Genomic DNA, 27427 nt, shown 5'->3' on the forward strand with positions numbered 1-27427 from the left:
ACGGGTTGAAGGAAAAGTATGGGGAGAGGGGGATGCCGGAAACTTTGCTCTAGAGACTAAACATGGCTTTCACCACTTCAAGCCTCCAATAAGCAAAGTGGTGGTATTTCACTGGTTGATGAAAGTCATCTACCACCTGAACTGAAGACAATTGTCAAATTTACTAAAATATTTTAGACTAAACTTCTTAATAAGGGACAAAGTTATTTCGGTATGGTCCGTGCTCACAATCTCTGCCCTCTTTTAAACTAATAAGATTCAATTTAGTGTTCCGCGACGAGATTATTTTTATTAACCAATGTAAATAATGTTATATACACATGGGCATGAATGTCCATGAGTGCAAAAAGTGGATGCACATCAACCCATTAGTGGGTTGATGTGCATCCCACATCAAATTAATTGGTTTGTTGTTATTTGGTTTTTAGGAGCATTAGCAACTAAGGCCATATTGCTCCGGGATATGCAGTGGTCATTCCCTGACCTTTCCGCATCCTCCGTATTTGGTGGCGACGGGCTTGAACCCCGGTCTAATCACAAATTAATTGGATTAATTTGATGTGAGCGCCAGGCTGAAGTACTTCCTATAAAAAGGTATGAGTTGATCTCTGTATTTTAGAAATAGTATTGAAGTAGGAAAGATTGAGCTCTATTGCTCTTATATATTTTGAAAATATTACTTTTATATACCAAAATCATGGGCTTTTCAACTAAAAATAGACACAGTACTGTATATAATATGCCATCATGACTACTGAATAAAAAGGGATATACTAGATCCTGTCAATTAGCAAATTAGAAGAAACTACAACAGTTTAGAGTTCTTAGAGTATTTTAACAAATAATAAAACTTTTTTGAAAATAATTGGTTAAAAAGTTTGAAAATAATGTTTCATCGATATTAGAGAATTACTCTGATCTGATAAGCTTCAAGTTACATTATATATATTTTTAAATTGAAATCTTTGAGGTGAACTTTTGAAATCAGAATTTCAAATTTAGCCATAATTACTATTTTAATGGCAGGCACAAAAAAATAAAACCTAATTTGAGTTATATATGTGAAGTGATAGAGTAGTCACAGCTACTCGAACTTAACTACTAACAGGTAAGAAAGTGGTTTGCACAATTACAAGAAAATAACATTTTTAAGCAGTACACTTATCTACAAAAAGACTAAACAATTTTCTAACTATCATAATCATAAAGGATTTAAGGCAAGTAATACACAGCTAGTAAACCATTATTTATAAACTATCATTCAAAGCAAATGAAAGACATCTGAGGAAGCAGTGCAGTTCCTTAGAAGTGTAAATAAATACACATTCTGCAAGTTGCAGCATCTGGAGACTAAGCACCTGCGAGGTGATCTGATTGAGGTGTATAAGGCCTTGAATGGTTTGATCAGGCTCAATGCTGATGGGATACTTCCGCTTACTCAGACTAAGAACCTGAGGGGGCATAGATTCAAATTAAGGAAAGACAGTTGTAGAATAGATGTGCAGAAGTTTATGTTTAGCCAGCGGATAGTTTTTGCTGGAACAGACTTCCATCTGTTGTGTAAGTTGATAGCTTAAATAAATTTAAGGCTAAACTAGACAAACATTTGGAAAGACCGGATGGGCAAAATGGGGGGGGGGTTTCCATTAATGTTAATGCTAAAAACAAAAATGAAGCCATTAAAAATCCATTTTTTAATTAAATGATCTCAAAAACAAGCAACATGTCCTTTTCAACCGGAAAGTCAATTTCTGCTGTTCTTTTCCCTATTAAGGCATAAAAAACTTCATATTAACATATCAGAATGTATTACTATGATAACAATGCATTGAAATATGACTGATCACTGATAACATTAATTCACACAATTCCATATATTAAGTACCATTATGTGGGAAGTTTGATGGATTTCATTATAAGCTGTAAATATAATATAAATTATGTTTAAATATTTTTATATTTATGTTATTTATAATAAGGTAAATATAAAAACAATGAAATCAATAAATTTTCTTGGACGTGACATGCAGCACATAACTTTTTCACTGATGAATTTAAAACAATTTCTCACTGAGATTATTAATAACCCTTGCATCATATAATGTCTAAATTTTCAGGCTAAAAAATTACAAGATTCCCCATTCCCACACACTATTTCTTTAATTCCTTGTCGTTTCTTTTTCTCTCTCTCTCTCTCCTTTTATTTTTTTTTAAAGGCACTGTATATGTTAAAAAACAGAAAACATGTCTTACCTTTCGACACATTATTTAAAGAAATCTTTACCTGTATAGAATATAATAAATTTAACTTTGAAATTTTATTCTCTGAAATTTTAATTGATTTTGATAAATAATAAAGTTCTAATATTTAAATTCAAATAGAAGTTTGACCTTACTACTGAAAGTAGGTGGGTCTCATTAAGTTTCAAGTTGTAAACTTGGCAGCAAAATAAATTGTGTAGCAGGGGGGATACTAAACAGAAATCAGTGAAAAGGAAGTTGCCTAGAAGTAAAAGTAGCAAGACTTGGCAATGTGTGTCTAGATAAAAATAGATCTTTATAAATAACTTAACACAGAAAACAAATCTTGAGGGCAAACAGAAATAGGGTGGGAATATGTATGCAGTAATTACTATATAAATAATGTATTAAATTCATTTGAAACCAAACTTTAATAAACACAGATCTAATTCGGTTTTTGAAACTCTAAAGAGGCTAGTAGACATTTAAAACTGAATGTTCTAAAGACAACAATAAACATAAAAGTGCATACAAAATGAGAATATTCAATATAAGTAAACCCAGAATAATTCCATAAAACAATACTTGGGGGGGGGGGGAGATAAACAGTACTAAAATTCTCTTTGCTTAACTTATTGTTGCTGATTCAATCACTGAAAATTACTGAAATTAATATTTAATAGTAATTTAAAAATTTGGCCTCACTACGGAAAATAGGTGGATCTATCAAACTTTGAGTTTTAAACTTCACTGAAAAATAAACTGTCGGAAGATAACTGCTGCAAAATCTACCAAATTAACATTAAAAGATAGCCTACAGATTTTTTTGCACAATTTTCAAGTGCAAAAATTGGCCTGTGTGACCAATTAGGTTAAATAAATAAAAATAAATATATTACTGCAACTACAACAAAGGTTACAGTTCAGAATTTCAGTATATGTTGTATTATTAATCAGTATTTAAAAAAAAAGGAAATATATTCATATGTAGTCATATGATATGCAAAAAAATGGAAGTATTTCATTACTCCGAAAACCCTTGTAAAATGAAAAGTCTAGCACCCAATGAAGTGTTAATAATGTATAGAAATCAGCTTACCTATAAGCATAGCTTCATACAGCCTCAGTCATCACTAATGCTTTGCTGTGTAAAAACAGATAAAAGCAAGTTCATGGGAGGAATGGTTGTCAGTACCTTTGCAGTGATGATTATCCCTAAGGGTAACAGCAAAGGTGAAATATGTATCAGTGCCAACTATGTCAAGGGTCTACAAGCAGTGGCTATCAACTATACAACTCACAATAAGCATTAGGCAGGCCAGAAGGAGGTTCTCCAAAATTGTTACTGACAACTGCCTATAATATAAACAAAAATGAAAAGGCAACACAAACTAAAATTCACAAGCACCTTCAAATGCTTGACCAGCACTCATAATCCCCCTTATCATCCTTGAGGGAAACTCGGTTGACCCTCAGGTGTGCCCAAGTATTGTTGCAGACCACATTATTTCTGTGTGCTGCTGACAATGGACTTTCTGTAATGTAACTTTCCAAATAATCCCAAAGGTTAGTCCCTACGGTTCCAATCAAGAACCTGGGATCATCTGTAAAGTTACATCACAGATGGAAGAACAATGATTTAGAGAAAACCAAATTAAAACTAAGGACAGAAAATCTTATACTAAAATACATGGAGTTTGGAGTTGTGTCATGGTTGGGGGCCAGCATCAGCAAACAGTGTGGGGAATTCATATTTTATTGATAAATATGTATACCTTAATAAATTAAAATTAAATTTCAAAGGAAGTGCCATAAAAATTGAAATTTAAGATTGTTTTATGTTTTTTCAGGGTTAATAACCACAAGCACAAATATACTGTCAGAGAATGGTTTATCCTACGGTACTGATTACTCTAAAGCAGGCATGTCAAATTGGCAGACCATTTTCTGACACTATGGTGAAAGAATGGTCTGTCAATGGTCAGTTTTTGCAGGTTAAGTGCTAAACCTACATGAGAGTAATGGTAAATGGTGATACTTAAAGGAAATATACTAATATAAAATTTAAATAAAATTCATAACTTATACTAACCTTCATAAATGTTGGATGGTCATGAGATTACATATTTTTGTCCAAGGTGAAATAAGTGAAAATATTTAATGTACTTCTCTCAGTAATGGCACTAGTGTGTGCCTACTAGCTCCCCAAGAACTGTGTGGCCCACAGTACTTCTGATTTGACACCTTACCCTGAAGTATTGGATGTTCTTCACCAAACACCGGATATTAATCCCATTAAAAATTTGTTGCACCAGCTGGATATCCATATTACAAGCAAAAAAAAAAAAATAATAAAAATGATACTGGAGGATAATATTAACACTAAATTTTGTGAAAAGTTAATGAAATCAATGCCAAATAGACTAAAATATGCAATTAAATTAAATTACATCTAATATTTAATTAAATTACTCTAACATTTAATTAAATTTTCATTAATTAAATGTTAGATCTAAAAGAAAACATTAATAAAAAATTATATAGAAGGTATTTTTTTTTTGTATTTCATATTTGCAATTTAAATTATGATTTCTGTATCTATGCACATTGTATCCGTACACACACACACAATATATGAAAATGAGGGGAGGAGGTTACTGTGGAAGCTATGAACGTCTGCATATATTAGTAGGGGTGATACAAGAAACCAGACTTTTTCTACATCAGTCAAAAAAATAAAAATAAAACAGAATGTTCACACTATTCCCATTTCCCACAAGGTAATTATCGAATTCCATGTTGAACTTAACCAGACTCACTACCCAATATATTTATAGGTTGACAACCTGCTCCATAAGTAAACAACAAAATATCTAATCTTTATTCAATGAGATTTTATATTTGTGCACCCCTGGTTTTTGTCTCACCTACAAAAGAGAAAGATGTGGGGGAGGGGATTTCTGGATGAAAGGACAAAAAAAGAACCTACCAGGATTTAAACTCAAACTTATCTAAGAGGAAGGTGCACGTCTATGTAAATATATATGAGCAATGTACATTTACACTGCTGCATATGCAGGTATGCATTTATATGATCTGATAGAGAAAATTACTTTATAGACATTATTCATCCTGATATACATATATATGGTAATACAAGGGTATAAAAATGAAATTCATTCAAAATATTTACTGATACAAAAATAGTTTACTAACAATGCTATTTTGGCATTCCTTACATGAAATTATATGCCTCTAATAAATTTGTAATAAAAATCTTTTGCTTTACTTCCAACCTAAAGGCTAAAAAACTTTCCTGCTTACAAAAACAAAAGGTTCAGACCACGACTGATTTTATACTACTACAATAGTTTTCACAAATTGAAGTGCCTAAGGCAACATGTGAAACCAGTGTAACTAATATTTAATATAAGAAAATCACAGTTATTCATTTTTTAAAGAAAATGAGATTGTCCTTTTCTCCCTAAGCAGATTCCATCACAAATGGAACCTGCTCTTTGGGGGGGGCACATAGTCCCCCCATTAAATACAATAAACAAGTCACTAATACAAGGTACTGAGATGAGTTAGCAGCATTAAAATATTAGAATAATATTTAGCTCAGAATAATTGCCTAAGAGGACAAATTCAAATTGAGGAAAGACAGTTGTAGGATAGATGTGCCAATGTTTGCCTGTTGCCAGTGAGTGGATAGGTGAAATGAGAAGGGGTTTTTTTTTTTTTTTTTGGCTGATGCTATATAAGCTTGCTTTCTTGCATCACGTGCCTTTACTAATGCTAATGCTTAAACTGATTCACCTAATCACAACATACAAGGTTTGATCAAAAAGTTTGGAAAATGACCTTATAATTGTTTAATACAAAGTGGTAACTATGTGTCATGTTGTGAGCAGTATAACATAGATACAGAAATTGGCCTTCCCTGATGTACTGCCACACATAGTTAATTCACTATTTTCAAAAACTTCTTGATAGACCTCAGCTTTCATAATTTAAACCAAAACAGCCACAGACCATCACACTGCCTCTGCCAAACTTCGTCAGGACAATGTAGTCTGACAGGTAACTTTCTCCAGGTATCAACCCACTAGGCATGACTGTCAAACTGGTAGACCACATACCATGACTCGTCACTACAAAGTACAGCTTTCCGGTCTACAGTCCAAGAACAGCAAGCCTTACACCATGCTAGACGGCATTTGGCATTAGCTTTGTAGTGTTCTGAGCACTATACTGGTGCTGACATGGGGCCCAATCATCTCACTGAGGGCCTGCACATGCTGCGACATTGACCTGCATTCCAAGCATTCATTTCTTTTCAGGAATCTCCTGTCATGTTCCATCAGCATCACAGATTTTCTGGGTCATTTTGTGGCAGTTTCCACAATAGTCCTCATTTATTTCATAAATATATGTGGACTTTGTTCAAATCTCAATGATGTCCATTTCCGTCTACAGTATAACAAGCACCACTTATTTTACTGATGGAATGCAATTATCACTTGCCTCAACCACTGCTCATCTCAGACAGATTATTTATGCTATTCTTTCACTTTGAAGGTGGTATTCATGCATATATCCACACATATCTCTTGTCTAAGACTTACTTCATGCAGGGACTACAGTCCCAGAAGGGACTGTGTAGGTATCAAATGATGTCTAAGACTTACTAATTTGAAATTTCTTCTTTTTATTGATCACTAGCTTAAAACCTCTCTAATCAATTCTGTCAAATTCATCTTTGGCTTTATCGTTCTTCCAACTCCATTAATTGCTTGGAGCTCTTTGACTTCCTTTCTTTGAAGCTTGAAACTTTCTCCAGTCCAACTTTAGTTGTTTTTTTTTTTTTATGAAAACCCCAAACACGAGAGGGATTAGAACTTTCAGTATTTAGCACCGTGCTTGGGTTGGAGGTTGAGAAGACGAAAGAAGATATTTGTTGACATTAGACTTGAACTTCTGTAGACTGTAATTTTCAGGAAATACGTGTGAAGGAAGGTTGTTCCAGAAAACAGCAGTTGAATAAATAAACGAGGAAGTTGAAAAGTTGGTTCTGTGAGTTTGAAGTTGGACAGTAAATGGATATTGGCTGAAGGCAGCATGTGTTCGGACTTTTTAAAAGAGAGAGAGAGGGAATTATAGAAGCCAATTCAGAAGAACAGTGCCCATGGAAGTATCTGTAGAAAAAGCATGCAGCAGGCACAGTACATCAATGAGACGGAGTGGAGAGACTCTATTAGAGAGGAGTCATTAATTAACCTAACTGCCCTCTTCTGAATGGAATTTAGAAGCGTGAGAAAGGTTTTGGGAGCACCACCCCAGAGATGTTGGAACAATATTCCATGGCAGGGCAAATTTGCGATTTGTACAGAGTGAACAACTGTTTGGAAGAAAAGTGACGGCAACAGCGAAAGAGAAAACCAAGTTTTTTTAGATGCAGAGGAAGCAATATTTGTAATGTGCTTGTGCCAAGACCGATTAGAAGTCAGGGTAATCCCCAAAAGAGATATATCATCTTGCCTAGAAATCAGAGTGTCGCCAAAGATAAGCACAGGAGCGGAGAAATCCTTTTTGCAAGATATAAGACAGGACTGATTTTAGAAGGATTGAAATCAAATAAGTTGTCTTTGGCCCACTGGAAAATTACTAGGAGATCGGCATTTAAGGAATTGGTAGCAGATATTCGAAAAGTTGAAGCAGATTGAGCAGGGTGAGATTTCTCAAACTGGAAAGTGGAATGCAATGTTCTATCATAAGAAAAACTATGAATATGAGATCCAGTCAATCATAGAAGGTCATTAATATACAAGAGGAAAAGAGTGCGGGAAAGAACTGAACCTTGGGGGACACCAGCATTAGTGGAGAAGCTAGAAGACAGAGAGCCATCTACCATCACCCTCAGTGAGTGGTCAGAGAGAAAACTGGATAACCAATTACAAAAAACAGTTGGCAAACTATAAGATGGAAGCTTGTTTAGAAGACCTTTAGGTCAAACACCATTGAAAGACTTTGAGATGTCTAGAGCAGCTGCTTGTCTTTTACCAAACTGTTCCACTCAATTTGTCCATAAATTGGTAACATAAGCCAAAATATCACCAGTGGATCAACACTGACGGAATCCACACTGGCAATTGTTGATCAGATGGAAGGTTTCTAGATAGTTTACGAGTTGGTGGTTAATTGATTTCTCCATTGCTTTAGAAAGAGTAGAAGTGACTGCAATGGGATGATAATTGGATGGAAAGGATTTGTCACAATTTTTTAGGAACTGGCTAGATATGAGCACATTTTCATGCAGAAGGAAAAACACCTTTGGAATAAGAAATTGAGAAAAGGCGGCAAAGAACAGAAGTAAGTTCAGGAGCACAAGTTTTGAGAACAAGTGGAAAAATACCAGCCGGACCTGGAGCTTTCTTAGCATCGAGATTCATCAATATCCTTCTGACATCCTTTTGATGGAAGACCACAAGAGGCATTGAATGGAGCATGCTAGGAATGATGGGAGGTATTTTACCAAGATCATTAAACATAAGTTGGAAGAAAAATCGGATGCTAGCAGCTCAGCTTTATGCTTGGCTGAAGTGACAATAGAACTGTCTGGTTTTGACAGAGGTGGGAGCAGAGATGGGCAAAAGTTGCGGCCAACAGCTTTGGCAAGAGACCCAAAATGCTTGGCTACCATTAGGGCAAGAAGCAAGTTTTCTACTCTTAACCTGTTCAAAATCTAGTTTGGACTGATTAATGACCGCTTTACAATTGTTGCGAGCTTTGGTGTAGGCAGAAAATGAAACTGAAGAGTCGGAAAGAAGCCAATTACGATATGCAACATTCTTCTCTTCAACAGCCTTAGCACATTTATTGAAAAACCAAGGTTTAGATAAAGGACGAGATTTTAAAGTGGAGTGTGGAAAGAATAATTTCACTGACACGATCTGAGCAGCAAACATTGACAGCCGAAGTTTTGAAATAGTAATACAACCAAGGAAAAGAAATCTTGTAGGTCATCCCATTTTAGCATTAGCAGAGGCATATGATGCAAGAAAGCAAGTTTATGCAACATCAGCCAAAAAAAAAAAAAAAAAAAAAAAAACACTTCCACTTCACCCCTCCGTTCGTTAAAAATATCTCTCCAGTTGAGCCTTAAATTTATTAGGCTACCAACTTCCACAACAAAGGATGGAAGTCTGTTCCACCAACCAAATACCTGCTGGCAAAAGGCAAATTTCCACACAATCTATCCGACATCTGTCTTTCCTCAATCTGAATTTATGCCCTGTCAGGTGATTATTCTGAGCAAGAGGAAGAATCCCATCGGCATTGAGCATGCTCAAACCATTCAAGGCTTTATACACCTCTATCAGATCACCTCGCCGGTGCCTAGTCTCCAGACACTGTAATTTGCAAAATTTAAGCCTTTCTTCGTAAGAGCAACCCTTTGTTCCATTCACTAATCTTGTTGCCCTTCTCTGTACTCATTCCAGCAGCTCTACATCCTTCTTGTAATGAGGCCTCCAGACCTGTATACAGTACTCAAGGTGTGGCCTGACCAATGCCTTATACATGAACAAGAGAATAATCACCTCCTTATCCCTGCTAGAAAAATTCCTGCATATCATTGACAACACACCCTGAGCTACTCTTGCAGCCTGTCTGCACTGTTCAGAGAACTTCATATCTGACTGCACAATTACCCCCAGGTCCTTTTCATTCTCTACCACTGTCAGTGTAGTACCACAGAGTTGGTACATTGCTCTCGGGTTGCTGTTTCCCATACATAGTACTTTACATTTCTCAATGTTAAACTTCATTTGCCACCTCTCAGCCCATCTGCTCAACCTTTCCAAATCCTGTTGCAGCAGTATAGAGTCAGTAGTGTCCTTAAAAACCCTGCCAACCTTTGTATCGTCTGCAAACTTGGACATTAAGCTTGATATACCATCATCAATATCATTTTTAAATACAGAAAACAATAATGGACCCAACACTGAACCCTGAGGGACTCCACTAATAACATTAGTCCATGATGAGCAGTGTCCATTGATTACCACTCTGTATTCTCCCCCTCAACCACCCCTTTATCCATAGCAACAATTTGCCTCCAATGCCACACTGCTCCAATTTGTACAGCAGTCTTCCATGTGCAACAGTGTCAAAAGCCTTTCTAAGATCCAAATACAGTAAACTCCTGCTATTCGCGGGGGTTACGTTCCTGATAAATGTAGCGAATACTGAGTTATGGCTCCCATAGTAATAAAGGGGTTCCGTTCAAAAGTATGAAATATATAAGAAAAACCAGTCTAAAATTTTGTCTATATATGTATTACATGTACCTTCACAATATGACTATGTACATAGACAGTACGTAATGAAATGCAAGCATAAGGCATCAAAATGGAAATAAGAAACAATTTAATATTAAATGTAATATTTATTAGAAATTTCAAACAAATCTTCCAATCCAGTGCCTTTACTATAGCTAAAACACTTATCCCGCCAGTGCTATCACCAGTTTCGCTAAAGTGTTGATAAAGGAGTTTTGCCTTTTCATGAATGATGAGTGAACTTAACGGAATTTTATTTTGAGTTCGGTCTTCTATCCACAGATTTAAAGCTTTTTCCATTTTTTCTAATTTAACATCACGAGTTACAGAGCAAATTTTTGAAGTAATTAGCGCGTTTTCCGGGACACTACAGCGGATTTTTTCTTCCGATTTTTTGATTGATCGTACCGTTGAATCATTGATTTTATAATGTTTTGCCACTGAGGAGACACTTTCACCATTAGAAATTTTGTCTAATAACTCAATTTTATTTGCTAATGTCATCACCTTCTTTGATATTTTCACATTTCCCTTGTTATTTGTAGCCATATTTTTGTACGGGTTAGAAAGAACTTGTCCACAATAAAGTCACTTTCTTCCGTTAACACGCTCGAAAAAGTCTGTTTTAAACTGAAAAACGCTAGATTTGTCACTTTTGTAAGCATATCAATTTATAAGCATATAAATTAAAAGAAAACGAAACCTTCCATGACAAGCACATAACACATACTGAACAAGGATTAACTAGAAACATTCACGCTCGCGATTTTGTCACCCCTCTCCCCCACCCACTGAGCGCTGTTTTGACTGGGAAAGATAATTTAGCAACGCCAATGTTTTTTTATGGCGGAAAATGTTCACGGAGCTTCAAAATTCACATTTTTTAGTTTTCATTTTATATTAAATCAGCGACCGTGAATACAGATACCGCGAATAGCAGGGTTTACTGTATATAATATCAAAGTTATTCCCTGCATCCAGTTCTTTTGTGACTGCATCATAGTATCCAATCAAATTGGTCATGCAAGACTTTCCCTTAACAAAACAATGCTGTGTGTGAACTATAACTGAAGTCTTGTCTAGATGATCCTGCAGTGCTTCTTTAACCATGCCTCCATTAATTTTCCTGAAACAAAAGTTAAACTCGCAGGTCTATAATTACTTGTGTCAGCCTTTGATCCTCCTTTGTGAATTGGGGTTATATTTGCACATCTCCAGTCTATGGGTACCTCGCTTGAGTCCAAGGAAGCTCTCATAATTATGGCTATGGGTTTGCTTACTTCCTTTGCTGCCTCCTTTAATATAACTAGATAGATCCCATCCACCCCAGGTGCCTTTCTTGTGTTTATCTTCAACAATTTCTCCGCCACTTTACTCTCAGTTATTACAAGATTATCTAGCTTACTGCCAGAGTTGAATACACCTCTGGCATTCCCCTCGCTGAATAACTCCTCATGTGTGAATGTCGATGCAAAATATTCATTTAGTTTGTTAGCTACCTGAGCAGGATCATCAACAGTTGAACCATCGATATCAAGTGGATGAGAGCTTGATGCATCCCTCAATTTAGATCCTTCGAGGGCATCCACCCTGTCCTTCAAGCTCTCATATATAGGCCCATAACAATGCTGAGTTGATGCCTCATTTCGTTACACTCCTTGCATCGCACGAGCACGCACGCACACACACACACACACACACACGCGCGCGCGCGCACACACACACACAAAGACATCCGCCATGGCAATATCATGCCCCGTATCCAATTGCTCTGCAAACATCATACAAGCAGCGCATTTTAAAAGGCTGTGATTCAGAGGGCAACTTCCCCACCTCAGTTCTCCCCTGGGCCACAGCATTCCCATTAGCTTGAGCCTTTTGCTTTGCTGCTCTGAGTAATGATTTCGATTTAATGTCAATAAAATTTCAATTTCAGTACAAAAATTGTAACTCTAAACTTGTATCCCAACACAGTTATAACACTATATATATTTTTCAGTATCGAGTATTATCTATGAGTTCCGTTTATATAACTTCCGTATCAAGTTGTGTATTTATTAATTATGTTACGTTTGTAATAAGTCGTTATATGTATTTAATTAAAAGTACAATTTAACTGACAATGAAGTTTAACAAAATTAATAGATTTTACTAATTAATTGACTATATTATATACTGTACTATACTAAGCTCACCGTGTCTAGTTTGGGATATAACGTTGTGTCATTATTATTAATTATTAGCTATATATTTTTTTTTTTTTTTTTATGTGAACCCCAAACACGAGAGGTATTAGAACCTATAGTACTTAGTACCGTGCTTGGTTTGGAGGTTGAGAAGACGAAAGAAGATATTTGTTGACATTGGACTTGAACTTCTGTAGATTGTAATTTTCAGGAAATACGTATGAAGGAAGGTTGTTCCAGAAAACAGCAGTTGAATGAATAAATGAGGAAGATGAAAAGTTGGTTCTGTGGGTTTGAAGTTGGACAGTAAATGGATGTTGGCTGGTGGCAGCACGTGTTCGGACTGTTTTGAAAGAGAGAGCGGGAATTATAGAAGCTAATTCAGAAGAACAGTGCCCATGGAAGTATCTGTAGAAGAGGCATGCAGCAGAAACAGTGCGTCTATGAGACAGCGAGTGGAGAGACTCTGTTAGAGATGAATCATTAATTAACCTAACTGCCCTCTTCTGAATGGAATCAAGAAGCCTGAGAGAGGTTTTGGGGGCACCACCCCAGATGTGGGAACAATATTCCATGCCAGGGCGGATTTGCGATTTATACAGAGTGAGCAGCTGTTTGGAAGAAAAGTAACGCCAAGAGCGAAAGAGAAAACCAAGTTTTTTAGATGCAGAGGAAGCAATATTTGTAATGTGCTTGTGCCAAGAGAGATTAGAAGTCAGGGTAATCCCCAAAAGAGATATATCCTTTTGCCTAGAAATTGGAGTGTCACTAAAGATAAGCATAGGAGCAGAAGAATCCTTTTTTGCGGGATATAAGACAAGACTGAGTTTTAGAAGGGTTGAAATCAACTAAGTTGTCTTGGCCCCACTGGAGAATTACCTGAAGATCAGCATTTAAGGAATTGGTAGCAGATTTTCGAGAAGTTGAAGCTGATTGAGCAGGACAAGGTTTCTCAAAATGGAAAGTTGAATGCAATGTGCTATCATTGGCAAAACTATGGATAGGATTTCCAATCAATGGAAGAAGATCATTGATATACAAGAGGAAAAGAGTGGGGGAAAGAACTGAACCTTGGGGGACACCGGCATTAGTGGAGAAGTTAGAAGACAGAGAGCCATCAACCATCACCCTCAGTGAGCGATCAGAGAGAAAACTGGATAACCAATTACTAAAAACAGTTGGCAAACCAAAAGATGGAAGCTTGTTTAGAAGACCTTTATGCCAAACACGATCAAAAGCCTTTGAGATGTCAAGAGCAACTACTTGTGTTTCACCGAACCTTTCCATTGAATTAGTCCATAAATGGGTAACATAAGCCAGAATATCACCAGTGGATCGACACTGACGGAATCCATACTGGCGATCGTTGATCAGACGGAAGGTTTCTAGGTAGTTTAAGAGTTGGCGGTTAATTGATTTCTCCATTACTTTAGAAAAAGTAGAAGTAATTGCAATGGGACGATAATTGGATGGGAGGGATTTGTCGCTCTTTTTAGGAACTGGCTGGATATGAGCAAATTTCCAGGCAGAAGGAAAAACACCTTTAGAATAAGAAAGTGAAAAAAGGCGGCAAAGAATAGGAGTAAGTTCAGGAGTACAGGTTTTGAAAACAAGTGGAGAAATACCATCAGGACCTGGAGCTTTCTTAGCATCGAGATTCATCAAAATCCTTCTGATATCCTTTTGACGGAAGACCAAAGGAGGCACTGAATGGAGTGTATTGGGAATGGTGGGAGGTGTTTTACCAAGATCATTAATACATGAGTTCAAAGAAAAATGTGATGCTAGCAGGTCAGCTTTATCCTTGGCTGAAGTGACAACAGAACCATCTGGTTTGGACAGAGGTGGAAGCAGAGATGGGCAAAAGTTGCGGCCAATAGCTTTGGCAAGAGACCAGAATGCTCGGCTACCATTAGGGCAAGAAGCAAGTTTTTTACTCTTAGCCTGTTTAAACTCTAGTTTGGACTGATTAATAACTGCTTTACAATTGTTGCAAGCTTTATTGTAGGCAGAAAATGAAACTGGAGAATTAGAAACAAGCCAATTACGATATACAACATTCTTCTCTTGGAAAGCCTTAGCACATTTATTGGAAAACCAAGGTTTAGATAAAGGACGAGATTTTAAAGTGGAGTGTGGGATAAAGGATTCCATTCCTGCAAGAATAATTTCACTGACACGATCTGAGCAAACGTTGACATCAGAACTTTTGAAACAGTAATCCGACCAAGGAAAAGAAGAAAAGAAGTCTTGCAGGTCATCCCATTTTGCATTCTTGTAATGCCAAACAACACGAGGTTGGGAATAGCCATGAGATAAAGGTTCCATTGGAGTAGAGACAATCAACAAGTTGTGATCTGAAGTGCCTAAAGGAGCTCTCACTTCGACCGTGTACTTAGAAGGGTTGTTGGTGAGGAAAAAGATCAAGCGTATTGGCTGTATGATTAGGATTGTCCGGTATTCTTGTAGGTAAATGAACAATCTGTGCTAGGTCATTAGTAATTGCAAAAGCCTCAGCATCTCGACCTGCTGGGTCTGTGTGACTAGAAAACGGAAGCCAGCTGGAGTTGTGAACATTAAAATCACCAAGGAAAATTACCTCACTGTTAGGAAAGTTGGACTGGAGAAAGTCAAGTTGCAACGAGAGGAAGTCAAAGAGCTCCAAGTGATTAGTGGAGTTGGGAGAACGGTAGAGACAACAGATGAATTTGACACAATGAGGTAGAGAGATTTTAAGCCAGAGAAGATCAAAGAGAGGAGATTCCAAATTGCCAAGTCTCTGACAGGGAATATCAGAACGGACATGTGCACAAGTACCACCTTTGAGGCAAAAGGAATCATACAGCGAATAATTTGGGCATCTGAGATGAGCAGTAGTTGAATCAACCGATAACTGAGATTCTGTCAGAAAAAGTACATGGGGTTTGGCAGACTGCAAGTGGAAATGGACATCGTTGAGATTAGAATTGAGACCACATATATTTGTGAAATGAATTAGGAAATCCTTGGGAGGTTTAGATCTTTTCGCAGATAAGCTTGTTCTATTAGTTTGACAATTCATGGTGTATTCAATAGTAAGAAAAAGTGGGTGGGACATGCTGTATGAAGTAATGAAATTTTTGGATATGGCGTACATGTGGTAAGAATATACCCAGATCCTTGACATAACGTGGCCTCGACAATGCTCCCCGCATACACACTACTCGGACTCTCTCCAGTCACTATCTGGCAGAGTAGAGGTAGCAAGATTATACACTAGCTGATCCGGAAGCCTCCTAGAGAGTTACCAATAGGTTCAGTCCGGTGTACTAACTAGCGGCCGGCCTGCGAAAACCGTTTTAGAGCTGTACCCTCAAAATGTAAGGAATATTGGATCTCGCCACGACGTTCATCATAACCTCAAAAGTCATCAATCATACTGCATGATGGAAGAGATAGGGAAGGGTTGACCGGAACTTAGCTCTAGTGACTAAACATGGGTTCCACTACTTCAAGCCTCCAATAAGCAAAGTGGTGGTTTGCAGATGATACAAAGGTTGGCAGGGTTGTTAATGACAGTAATGGCAGTGTGCTACTGCAACAGGATCTAGATAATTTGGGCAGATGGGCTAAGAAGTGGCAACTGAAGTTTAACCTTGACAAATGCAAAGTACTGCATATGGATAGAAGTAACCCCAGAGAAACGTACCAACTATGTGGTACTACACTTAAGGTGGTATAAAATGAAAAAGACCTGGGAGTAATTGTGCAGTCAGATATGAAGTTTTCTGGGCAATGCAGACAGGCTTCCTGGGCAGGTCATGGGGTTTTGTCAATGATATATAGGAATTTTGCTAGCAGGGAGAAGGAGGTGATTGTCCCTCTGTATAAGGCAATGGGCAGGCCACGCCTTGAGTACTGCGTACAGGTCTGGAGGCGTCATTTTAGTAAGGATGTAGATTTACTTGAGCGTGTACAGAGAAGGGCAACAAGATTGGTGAGGGGAATGAAGGGATCCTCTTACCAAGAGAGACTTAAGTTCTGCAAATTGCAGTGGCTGGAGACCAGGCACCTGCACGGTGATCTGATTGTGGTGTAAAAGGCCTTGAATGGGTTGAGCATGCTGAATTCTGATGGGATCCTTCCACTTGTTCAGATTACGAACCTAAGGGGGCATAAATTCAAATTAAGAAAAGACAGATGTAGAATAGATGTGCGGAAATTTGCCTTTAGCCAGTGGGTGGTTAATTGCTAGAACAAACTTCCATCTGTTGTTGTGGAAGTTGACAGGTTAAATAAATTTAAGGAGGAACTGGGCAGGCATTTGGAGGGAATGGTGTGATTTTTATTATTTTTTTTTTGGCTGATGCTGCATAAGCTCATACAGTTGCTTTCTTGCATCACATGCCGTTAGTACTACTACTACTACTATCACCAAGAAAGAGAAGAATGATGATATCCAGCTCAGGACCCTGGGTGTGCCATGCCCATACTCACCAGATGTGAGCCCCTGGGGTTAACAATGGCGGCAAGTTACGAACGGTAAATCTACGGACACTTAAGTATTAATTAACTTCTAAATCCCGCTGTCTCAATTCAGAATAAACTAAGGATCCTGACTGTGTCTATAAGATACTTATAGAAAATAATTTAATATAACAATTGGTCAATAAAGAAGCTAAATATGGCTAAAAAACGTCTCGTTCAGCAGAGCTGCAACTTGTAACACGTGGATTTGATGCCCTTACCGATACTTTTATGCAATTACAAGGCCGAGTAAAGAATAAATACACCAGGTTAATCAGAAAATCACAAAATAATGCTATACTACTAATTTTAAATCAAAAGTTTTAGAAAAACAATAATTTCAAATCAATAAATAAGAAAATCCACTTAGCGGCTTTGAACACTTCTGACTCCCACTAGCCTCGTCAGCAGACATGTTGCCGGAATACCAGGAATTTTGCATTCTTGTAATGCCAAACAACACAAGGTTGGGAATAGCCATGAGATAAAGGCTACATTTGAGAAGAGACAATCACCAAGTTGTGATCTGAGGTGGCTAAAGGACCACTCACTTCAACCACATACTTAGGAATAGGGTTCTTTGTGAGAAAACGATCAAGTGTGTTGGCTGTATGGTTAGGATTGTCTGGTATTCTGGTAGGTAAATAAACAATCTGTGCAAGGTCATTAGTAATTGCAAAAGCCTCAGCATCTCACATCTTGACCAGCTGGGTCCGTGTGACTAGAAAACAGAAGCCAGCTGGAGTTGTGAACATTAAAATCACCAAGGAAATTTACCTCACTGTTAGGAAAGTTGGACTGGAGAAAGTCTCCAGCGTCTCTGACAGGGAATATCGGAACGAACATATGCACAGGTACAACCTTTCAGGCTAGAGGAATCATACAGCGAATAATTTAAGCAACTGAGATGAGCAGTGGTTGAATCAACCGATAACTGAGATTCTGTCAGAAAAAGTACATGGGGTTTGGCAGACTGTAAGTGAAATGAACATCACTGAGATTAGAACTGAGACCACATATATTTGTGAAACGAACTAGGAAGTGTTTTGGAGGTTTAGATCTTTTTTGCAGATAAGTTTGTTCTATTAGTTTGACAGTTCATGGTGTATTCAATAGTAAGAAAAAGTGGGAAGGGGGACATGCTGTATAAAGAAATGAAATTTTTGGATATGGCATACACATGGTAAGAATATCTCAACAGTACGATAGATCCTTGAAAAATCAAAAGGAAAAAAAATCTTTATGATTTTCATTGACCTTGAAAAGGCATATGACAGTGTTCCAAGAAAACTCTTATGGGAAGCACTGAAAGAGGCAAATATTGTTGGACAACTGATTAACATTATTAAGACAATTTACAGGAATAATAGATGCAGAATTAAAGTGGGATCAACTTTGTCACCTGAATTCCACACTTCAAAAGGCTTATTACAAGGTTGTTGCATGTCACCAACACTTTTCAAAATTTATATCGACATCTGCCTAATATCCCTGTCAAAAAAATGTAATAAAATGGGATTGCTGATTAATAAGAACACCTATATTCACAATTTACTTTTTGCAGATGATCAGGTGGTTATAGCACAAGACTTAGAAGATGCAAAGTAAGCATGTCGTCAATTGTTTGAGGAATATAACCAATGGGGGGTCTAAAAATCAATTTTAGCAAGACTGAAATGTTGTCTTCAGGCCAGGACACGTTCTAAATATTGCAGGTTTTAAAATCAAACAAGTCGATAAATTCAAATATTTGGGATCAATCTTACAAAGTGATGGATCATCCCAAGCAGAGATCAATAAGAGAACTACAGACAGCAGAAAGGCTATTGGCATCGTAAACTCTGTTCTGTGGAGCAAAAATATCCTAAATAAAACAAAGAAACTTATATTTCAAACGATTGTACAAAGTCTTCTATTGTATGGAGCGGAAACCTGGACATTGAATAGGCGAGCGGAAAACAAATTGCTCTCCACAGAAATGGATTTTTGGAGACGCTCAGCAGGAACTTCTAGAAGAGACAGAAAATGGAATGAAGACATAAGGGAAAAAATGGAAGTGAAAAAGACTATTATTGACACCATAAAAGAAAAGCATCTAACGTGGTATGGACAGGTAAAATGGATGCAAGAAAACAGATATCCAAAGGCTATCCTGGAATGGATACCTCTGGAAGAAAGAGAAGAGGAAGACCTAGGAGGACATAGATGGATGGAGTACGGGAGTGCATGACAGCCCAAGGCTTAACCGACCAAGACACCTTGAACCGCACTTTATGGCGGGAAAAAATTCCTAACAAGAAATAACTTGTAGGCTGAGGATCCTTAACATAATGTGGCTTCAACAATGTCCCCCATACGCACTATTCGGACTCCCTCCAGTTACTATCTGGCAGAGTAGAGGTAGCAAGATTATACAGTAGCTGATCGGGAAGCCTCCTAGAGAGTTACCAATAGGTTCGGTCCGGTGTACTACCTAGCGGCCAGCCTGCGAACACCGTTTTAAAGCTGTGCACTCAAAATGTATGGAAGTTTAGATCTTGCCATGGTGATCATAACCTAAAAGGACATCAATCATACTGCATGTTGGAAGAGATGGGGAAGGGTTTACCAGAACTTAGCTCTGGAGACTAAACATGGATTCCACCACTTCAAGTCTCCAATAAGCAAAGTGGTGGTATTGCACCGTTGATAAGTCATCTACCACCTTGATCTTTAGATCAATGAAGTGTGAATATAAAGACACTTTCTTGAACAACAAGCTGGCAGCAGTGATCGGAGGCGTGGGTGTGGAAAGTTTCCAGGGGTTTAATCTGAAGGATGCCACATATGCTGTTGCAAATGATTGGACCTCAGTGACTAAAGACACAATTATGCATGCCTGGCACAACCTCTGGCCTGCAACTATGGTCAGCAATGATGAAGCATGGTCTGTGCTAGCTAAAATGAGAGACTGCTTCTACAGGGATTGAATACACTTAAATAGAAAGGGTGCAAGAATATTTGCTGATGCTATCAAGACAGTGTTAGGTGGCTCGAAAACTGCTACCTTGGAGGGAATTCACAGACTAAAAGATCAACAGTAGCCACAGACACAGGCAAAAGTAATTCTTGAGCTGCTTCCATTGGAATGAGCAGCAGCCTAGAGAACAAGTTGCTAGGGATTTCAAAAACTGCTGGGAGTCAGCAGGGAACAAGTAAATACATGGGCTGTGTTAGGGTAACTAATAACAGGTGCACGTATACTTGCAAGCATACCTATACTTCTAGCATTGGTATGCTTGCAAGTATACTTCTAGCATTGGTATACTTGCAAGCATACCAATGCTAGAAGTATAGTAAATAAATCTGATGAATTTGAAGTGCCGGTAAAGACATCAAAGGCAGATATTGTTGGAATATCAGAGACACTGAGTCACACAGATATAAGCAGTGCAGAATTGGAATTTGGGGAGTACAATGTGTCCAGAAAGGATAGGAAGGGAGGAGGGGTCATGCTGTTAGTTAAGAAACACAAAATGTAAGGAAGTGTATCTAGTGGACAGTGCAATGTTGAGTTATTTTGGTGTGGCAAACACTGGGAAAGATAAAATGAGAGTAGGAGTGTGTTATAGCCTAATGACTCTGAGAGTACAACGAACTATTGTGCAGAGAAGTAAGAGTGGGCCAGTAAATCAGAATGTCTTGTAATAGGGGATTTTAACTTTCCAGGTATTGACTGGAAATTGTGGGTTGGTCACTCGCACGCTAGCAAGACTGTTGTGGATTTACTGGAGAATTGATTCCTACAGCAACATGTTCGAGGGGCAACCAAAGGAAGTAATACTCTTGATCTGATTATCAGCAGTGATTATTGTGATTATCAGCAGTGATTATTCGTGCATTAAGAATTTGCAGATAAAGGAACCACTAGGTGACTGTGATCACAGTGTACTGATGTGAGATTTACTCTTAAAGATGTAACTACCATCGAGGGAAGGGTTTTTGCTTTCGTAAAGGTGACTACAGTGGTATGAGACAGTTTTTAAATTCTATACAGTGGGATCAACTGATGATGTTAAAAACAGTAAATTCTAAATGGGAAGCCTTCAATGAATTAACCTTGGAAACCACCAGGCTTTTCATACCAACTAAGAAATGCTGTTCAAGGTTTAATTTATGTCAGATTTATACAAGGCCTAATTTATGTCAGATGAACAAATGAGACTCGTGGCAGAGAAGAAAAATGCATGGGATGCATATAAATTATCAGGCAACGCAGATGCCTATGGCAGCTAGCTGTAATCTAGTCACAAAGGAGGTTAGGCAAGCAAAGGCTGATTACAAAAAATCCTTGGCAAAGATGCAAAGAAAAACAACAAAGCTTCTTTACTTATGTAAACTCTAGAGCAGCCTTTTTTAATTATCGCCCCCTAAAGAGCTCTTAGACAATTTTTTTTTCCTAATTGTTCCCATGTAATTTTAAACAAGAAAATACTTTATACTTATTCTTTTTATTCAATGTGATCCCTGAGCCTGATGCTTCTTAGCTAAAAGTTTAATCTTCGATATGATGTCAGTAAGTTTAATTCTAATGTCTACTCTTGAACATATATCAATGCTGTTTCTTTCCTTTGTTAATATTTTATTTAATGAACTAAAACCACTTTCAATCATATAAGATGTTGGAAAACAAAGCAGTACTTTGGCCATTTCAGACTACATTGTTGGATAAAGAAGTTTAGTTGTTTTTGATCCTCACAACTCAGCCATTCCACATTTTTTAAATTTATATTTGCATTCTTCATTACATTTTAATTCAATGAGTTCTTGAATTTCTTCACTAGCAGACCCGGCATCGCATTGAATTGTATCTAACACTGATGTCTTCACTTCAAAAGAAAAAATCTATTTTTCATTACACCTTTTAAAGAACACAAATGGTCTGAATAATTCTTAAGATCATTCTCAGTGAGAGATTCATTGATTTCAGCTAACTCTTGCATACCATGAAATAGTTTTCTCATTAAATTGCTTTTATATATTTCCAGTTTCTCAGTGAAGGCTTTTAATACACGTTTGCAGTCTATCACTGTAATTTCCCTTGAAGCTGAAGTGATACTTCATTAAGTTTTCGAAAAATCCAAGCCATATAGTATATGTTGTTTTTGTGTTTGCTGATCTCCTTTGCTAAATCTCTCTCTCCTTGGCTTTCTAAAAAACTAATTAACGTATCAAAAAGGTTTACAAATCTTGTTAGACAGTTTCCTTTAGAAAGCCATCTGACTTCTGTATGTAAAAGAAGCCTCACATACTGTTCTTCATTATCAGCACATTATTTTCTGAAAAGGCAATCATATTTTCTATGTGACTTAATTTATTGATGATTTTAATAACTATACTGAAAGAGAACTGGACTAATATTTTTTTGCAACCAGACAATGTCGGTGCACAATGCAGTGTACTGCAAGAACTTCGGAACATGCTTCCTTCAGTTGGACTATAAAACCTTTGTCTTCCAACCATGGAGGTAGCACCATCAGTGGCACAGGATACTGGATACCAAATTTTCCAGTGGTATTTGTTTTTCATCAAACCATGTTCTTACAGCAGCAAAAATGGAAGCTCCATTCAGTACGGTCAGTTTCTACAGATTTTGTAAAAAAACATCTCTTCTTGCAATTTACAATCATCATCAAAATAACGAACGTATGCCATTAGAAGGGCATTACTGTCAGTAACTGTGGATTCATCAATTTAATAGAAAATTTTCCTGTTTTTAGTTTGTGAATTAGCTGCTCTTCAATGTTAAATGACATCTCATTGATTCGTCTTTGAATTGAATCGTTGCTCAATGGCAATGCTTTTAAAATACTGGAAGGATTTTGATGCATCACTGTTGAAATTACAGGCTCTAATGCAGGTCTTATCACAGTCTCAGCAACTGTATGAGCACTACCAGTTTTTGCAATTATTTCTGCAATTTTATAAGACGCAACCATTCCATCGTCGTTTGTTTATGTGTGCGCTTAAATAAGGGAGTAACAGTGTTACGTTGCTCAATATTCTGTTTTAAATTTTTAAAATATTCAATAATATGTTTACCAACTTTATCCGGATGTTTCCTTTTTAAGTGATCTAAAAGTCTTGATTGTTTCATAGCCTCATTTGAAAAAGAACTACTGTATTACACATAAGACACATAGGCTGTCATGAGTCAAATGGGCTTTCAATAAAACCATAAGCTAGATATTCATCCAGACACTGTTGACACTTTCTTTTCAGCACTTGATATAACTGATGATGGGTTGAATAACTACAAAAAATTAAATAATAAAATAAACTATTTTTATTTAAATTTCATAGCCCATGTCACTCAGAAAAGCATGGTGGATCAAGAATAAACAACTTCCACAAGGAAACAATAAATCAATACTAATTGTCACTTAGAAAGTACAAACAATAGACTGAAACATTTCCTCATCCCATCCATGCCAAAATATTGACCAAAGAAACAAAGGAATAAATAAATAAACCACACCCACCATGCCGCTGCCAAGGTCGCAGCTGTCGGAAAGGTACAAATGCCAAGAATTGTGGAGACATTACCTCTGAAAGCACTTAGGCATTCAATGCCTATGAAAAGCAAATGTGGTTGAATTAAATCATGCCCACTATCTTCCTTTTATCAAAATTTCTCATTCACTCCTAATATAATACACCTATATGTTAAAAATCAGTTGTCTCAGGGAAAAAGAAAACCCAATGAGAGAAACGTCGGGTAGGGTCGAACTTTGGAGGGCCAAAAACCATTATAATACTCATGATTTTTTTGCCCCTCAAAAACCAATTTTTGCGACCCTTGGGGGAGATATTTCCCCCATTGAGAATCCCTTCTCTAGAAGGAAGGGGATGAATCAGATAGGTACACTTGATATTGATGGTTCAATTGTTGATGATGCTGCTCAGATAGCTGACAAACTGAATAAGTATTTTGCATCTACCTTCCCACATGAAAAATTCTATAAGGAAGGGGAGAACAGAAGTTTACTAAAAACTAACAGGAAGCTAAATGATTTTGTAATAACAGAGAGCAAAGCGGAGGAAAAATTGTTGAAGTTAAACATAAAAAAGGCAACTGGAGTGGATGAAATCTATCTAGTTATATAGAAGGAGGCAGTGAGGGAAGTAAGCAAACCCTTATCCATAATTATGAGAGCATCCTTAGATTCAGGGGAGGTCACTGTGGACTAGAGATGTCCAAATGTTTCCCAGATTTGCAAGGGGGGGTTCAAAGGGTGACACAAATAATTATAGACCTGTTAGTTTAACTTCTATTCCAGAGAAAATAATGGAGTCACAGGTTAAAGAAGCATTGCAGAATCATCTGGACAAGACTGCAATAATAGTTCAGACACAGCATGGGTTTGTTAAGGGTCTTGTTTAACCAATTTGATTGGATACTATGATGTGGTCACAAAGGAATTGGATGCAAAAAATAATTTTGATATCATATACTTGGATTTCAGGAGTTTATACTGTTGCACATGGAAGACTGCTGTACTAATTGGAGCGGTATGGCATTAAGGGTAAGTTGCTACAATGGATAAACAGATGGTTGAGTGGGAGACAACAGAGAGTTGTAATAAATGGACACTGCTCTGCATGGATTAATGTTATTAGTGGAGTCCCCAAGATTTGGTGCTAGGCTCGTTGTTTTGTGTATTTATCAATGATATCGATGAAGGTATATCAGGCTTAATGTCCAAGTTTGCAGTTAGAAAGGGTTCCCGAAAAGTAAGGTAACATTTTTTCTCTCGATGACGTTAATAATACGAAGTTGAAATTACACACCAAGAAATAAGTGAACATGCACTACTTCTCCACAAAGTCTCCAATGTTGGCTTTTAGTTTTTCCAAAATTGCACAGTAAAGCTGTGCATTGATTGTTCCTCCCTTCGGCAGGAAATTCACCAACAGAACACTGTGGCTATGACTTTTCGGACACTGGGAACAGTTTTGAATTTTTTGCGCACAGGAGATTGTGGATGTTTTGAGGTCATGGAGTCTTGTTTGCTCACTGGGGTAAAGTGATGAACCCACGTTTCTTCTGCTGTAACTATGCGAGCGAGAAAATAAGTCTCCTTGGTCGCTGTATCACAACAGGTTCTCCAGACACATCTCCATTCATTTTGCTCTGTCCTCCTCTGACAATTGTCGGGGCACCCAGCGGCAGCACACCTTTCGAAAGCCAAGGACATTGTGAACAATTTCGTGAACATTCAACTTACTCACGTTCACTATTTGTGCAATTTCACTCGCCTAAAGAACTATGACCTTAATGCGCGAAATGTCTTCTGCCTTGCTCGATGAAGGCCTGCTCGCCCAATGACGATCTTCAATGTCAACATGGCCCACTTTAAATTCATTGCACCATAAACACACCTGCTTCTTTTTAATCACCTTTTCGCAATACACAGCAACCAGTTATTATTATTAGCCATATGGTGCAAGGAAGCCTGAGACTTATGCTACACCAGCCAAAAAAAAAAAAAAGAAATTCTGAATTATCCAGAGAGAGAGAAGTAGAAGGGAATCACCAAGAAAGAGAAGAATGATGATATCCAGCTCAAGACGCTGGGTGTACCAAGCCCATAATCACCAGATGTGAACCCCCGGGGTTAGTTCATAGTGAATGTCACCTGGTGAAGACCCTTTTTGCTTGCAAAAAGCGAATAACTTTTTTTTTTTTTTTTTTTTTTTTGTTAATTATTGGCGCATCGGCTTCTGTGGCCATAATGCCCCTCCCAAAGTTTTTGCATTTACTCTGATCCAAGCCCGAGGTGAGATTCAAACCTGCGACCTTTGGGTTGCTAGGCAGGCATTTTACTCACCTGGCTAGCCCGGTCGGCACGAATAACTTCACTAACACCTGTTTTGGACCACACTCGCACGGCAGCAGCAGCAGCCATTTTGTAACTGGAATCTGCTGCGAGGTGATAGTACCGTAACACTGCACTGGCGGTCTATCTGTCCACCGCATTTCATCTCATTCCCTTTCACCATTATTAAGAAAAAAAAGTGTTACCTTAATTTTCGGAAACCCCTCATAATACAAAGGTTGGCAGGATTGTTATTGACAGTAAAGACAGTATGCTACTGCAACAGGATAGTAAGGCAAGAAGTAGCAACTAAAGTTTAATGTTGACAAATGCAAACTACTGCATATGCGCAGCAGTAGCCCAAGAGAAATGTACCAATTGTGTGGTAATGCACTTGAGGAAGTAGAGAATGAAAGAGACCTGGGGGGTAATTGTGCAGTCAGATGTGAAGTTCTCTGAGTAGTGCAGACAGGTCACCAGAGGAGGTCATGGAGCCTTGTCATTTATATATAGGAATTTTGCTATCAGAGACAAGGAGGTGATTATCCCCTTGTATAAGACAATGGTTAGGCCACACCTTGAGTACTGCATACAGGTCTGAAGGCCTCATTTTAGGAAGGGTGTAGAGTTGTTAGAATGAGTACAGAGAAGGGCAACAAGACTTGTGAGGGGAACAATGGGGTGCTCTTACAAAGAAAGGCTTAAGTTCTGCAAGTTGCAGCGTTTGGAGACTAGGCACCTGCAAGGTGATCTGATTGAGCTGTATAAGGCCTTGAATGGTTTGAGCAGGCTCAATGCTGACAGGATACTTCTGCTTACTCAGATTAAGAACCTGAGGGGGAGTATAGATGAGGGAACCTGAGGGGGAGTATATATATTAAATGCTGTATAGAACACTGAGGAAAGACAGTTGTAGAATAGATGTGCAGAAGTTTGATTTAGTCAGCAGGTAGTTGACTGATGGAACAGACTTCCATCTGTTGTGTGGAAGTTGATAACTTAAATAAATTTAAGGCTGAACTAGACAAACATTTGGAGTGACCAGATGGGTGAAATAGGAAGGTTCTTTTTTTTTTTTGGTTGAGGCTATATAAGCTTGGATATCAAGAAGTCTTTAACATTGACAATGAGGCTCCAGTTATTCATAGGGTGATTGATGGTGAAATAGCTGAAATGGTTTTGAATCAAGGCGATCATGGTAAAAGTGACAACGAAGATGACATTGTTAGCACTGAAGTAAAAACACCTATAGACGACATGGTGAAAAAGTGTGATGAATTCATTGAAGGACTAG

General features: G+C 37.7%; 1 protein-coding gene across 9 annotated transcripts in view; it reads right to left on the minus strand.

Annotated features, from left to right (window-relative positions):
- The window catches only part of enc (R3H domain containing protein encore), a 702629-nt gene that overhangs the window by 603718 nt on the left and 71484 nt on the right, over nucleotides 1-27427 (minus strand). Inside the window, exon 2 of one of the 9 annotated variants that reach the window (XM_090373011.1) lies at nucleotides 3341-3456. The exons of 7 other annotated variants lie outside the window; for them this stretch is intronic. The gene's annotated coding sequence lies outside the window, so the exon portion shown is untranslated. Of the gene's footprint in view, nucleotides 1-3340; nucleotides 3457-4333; nucleotides 4557-27427 lie in introns of all 9 variants that reach the window. One more of the 9 variants, XM_090373029.1, reaches the window with a different exon arrangement.

Source organism: Mastigoproctus giganteus, chromosome 1 (genome assembly GCF_048544385.1).
Source record: "Mastigoproctus giganteus isolate SK-2022 chromosome 1, ASM4854438v1, whole genome shotgun sequence".
NCBI lineage: Eukaryota > Metazoa > Arthropoda > Arachnida > Uropygi > Thelyphonidae > Mastigoproctus > Mastigoproctus giganteus.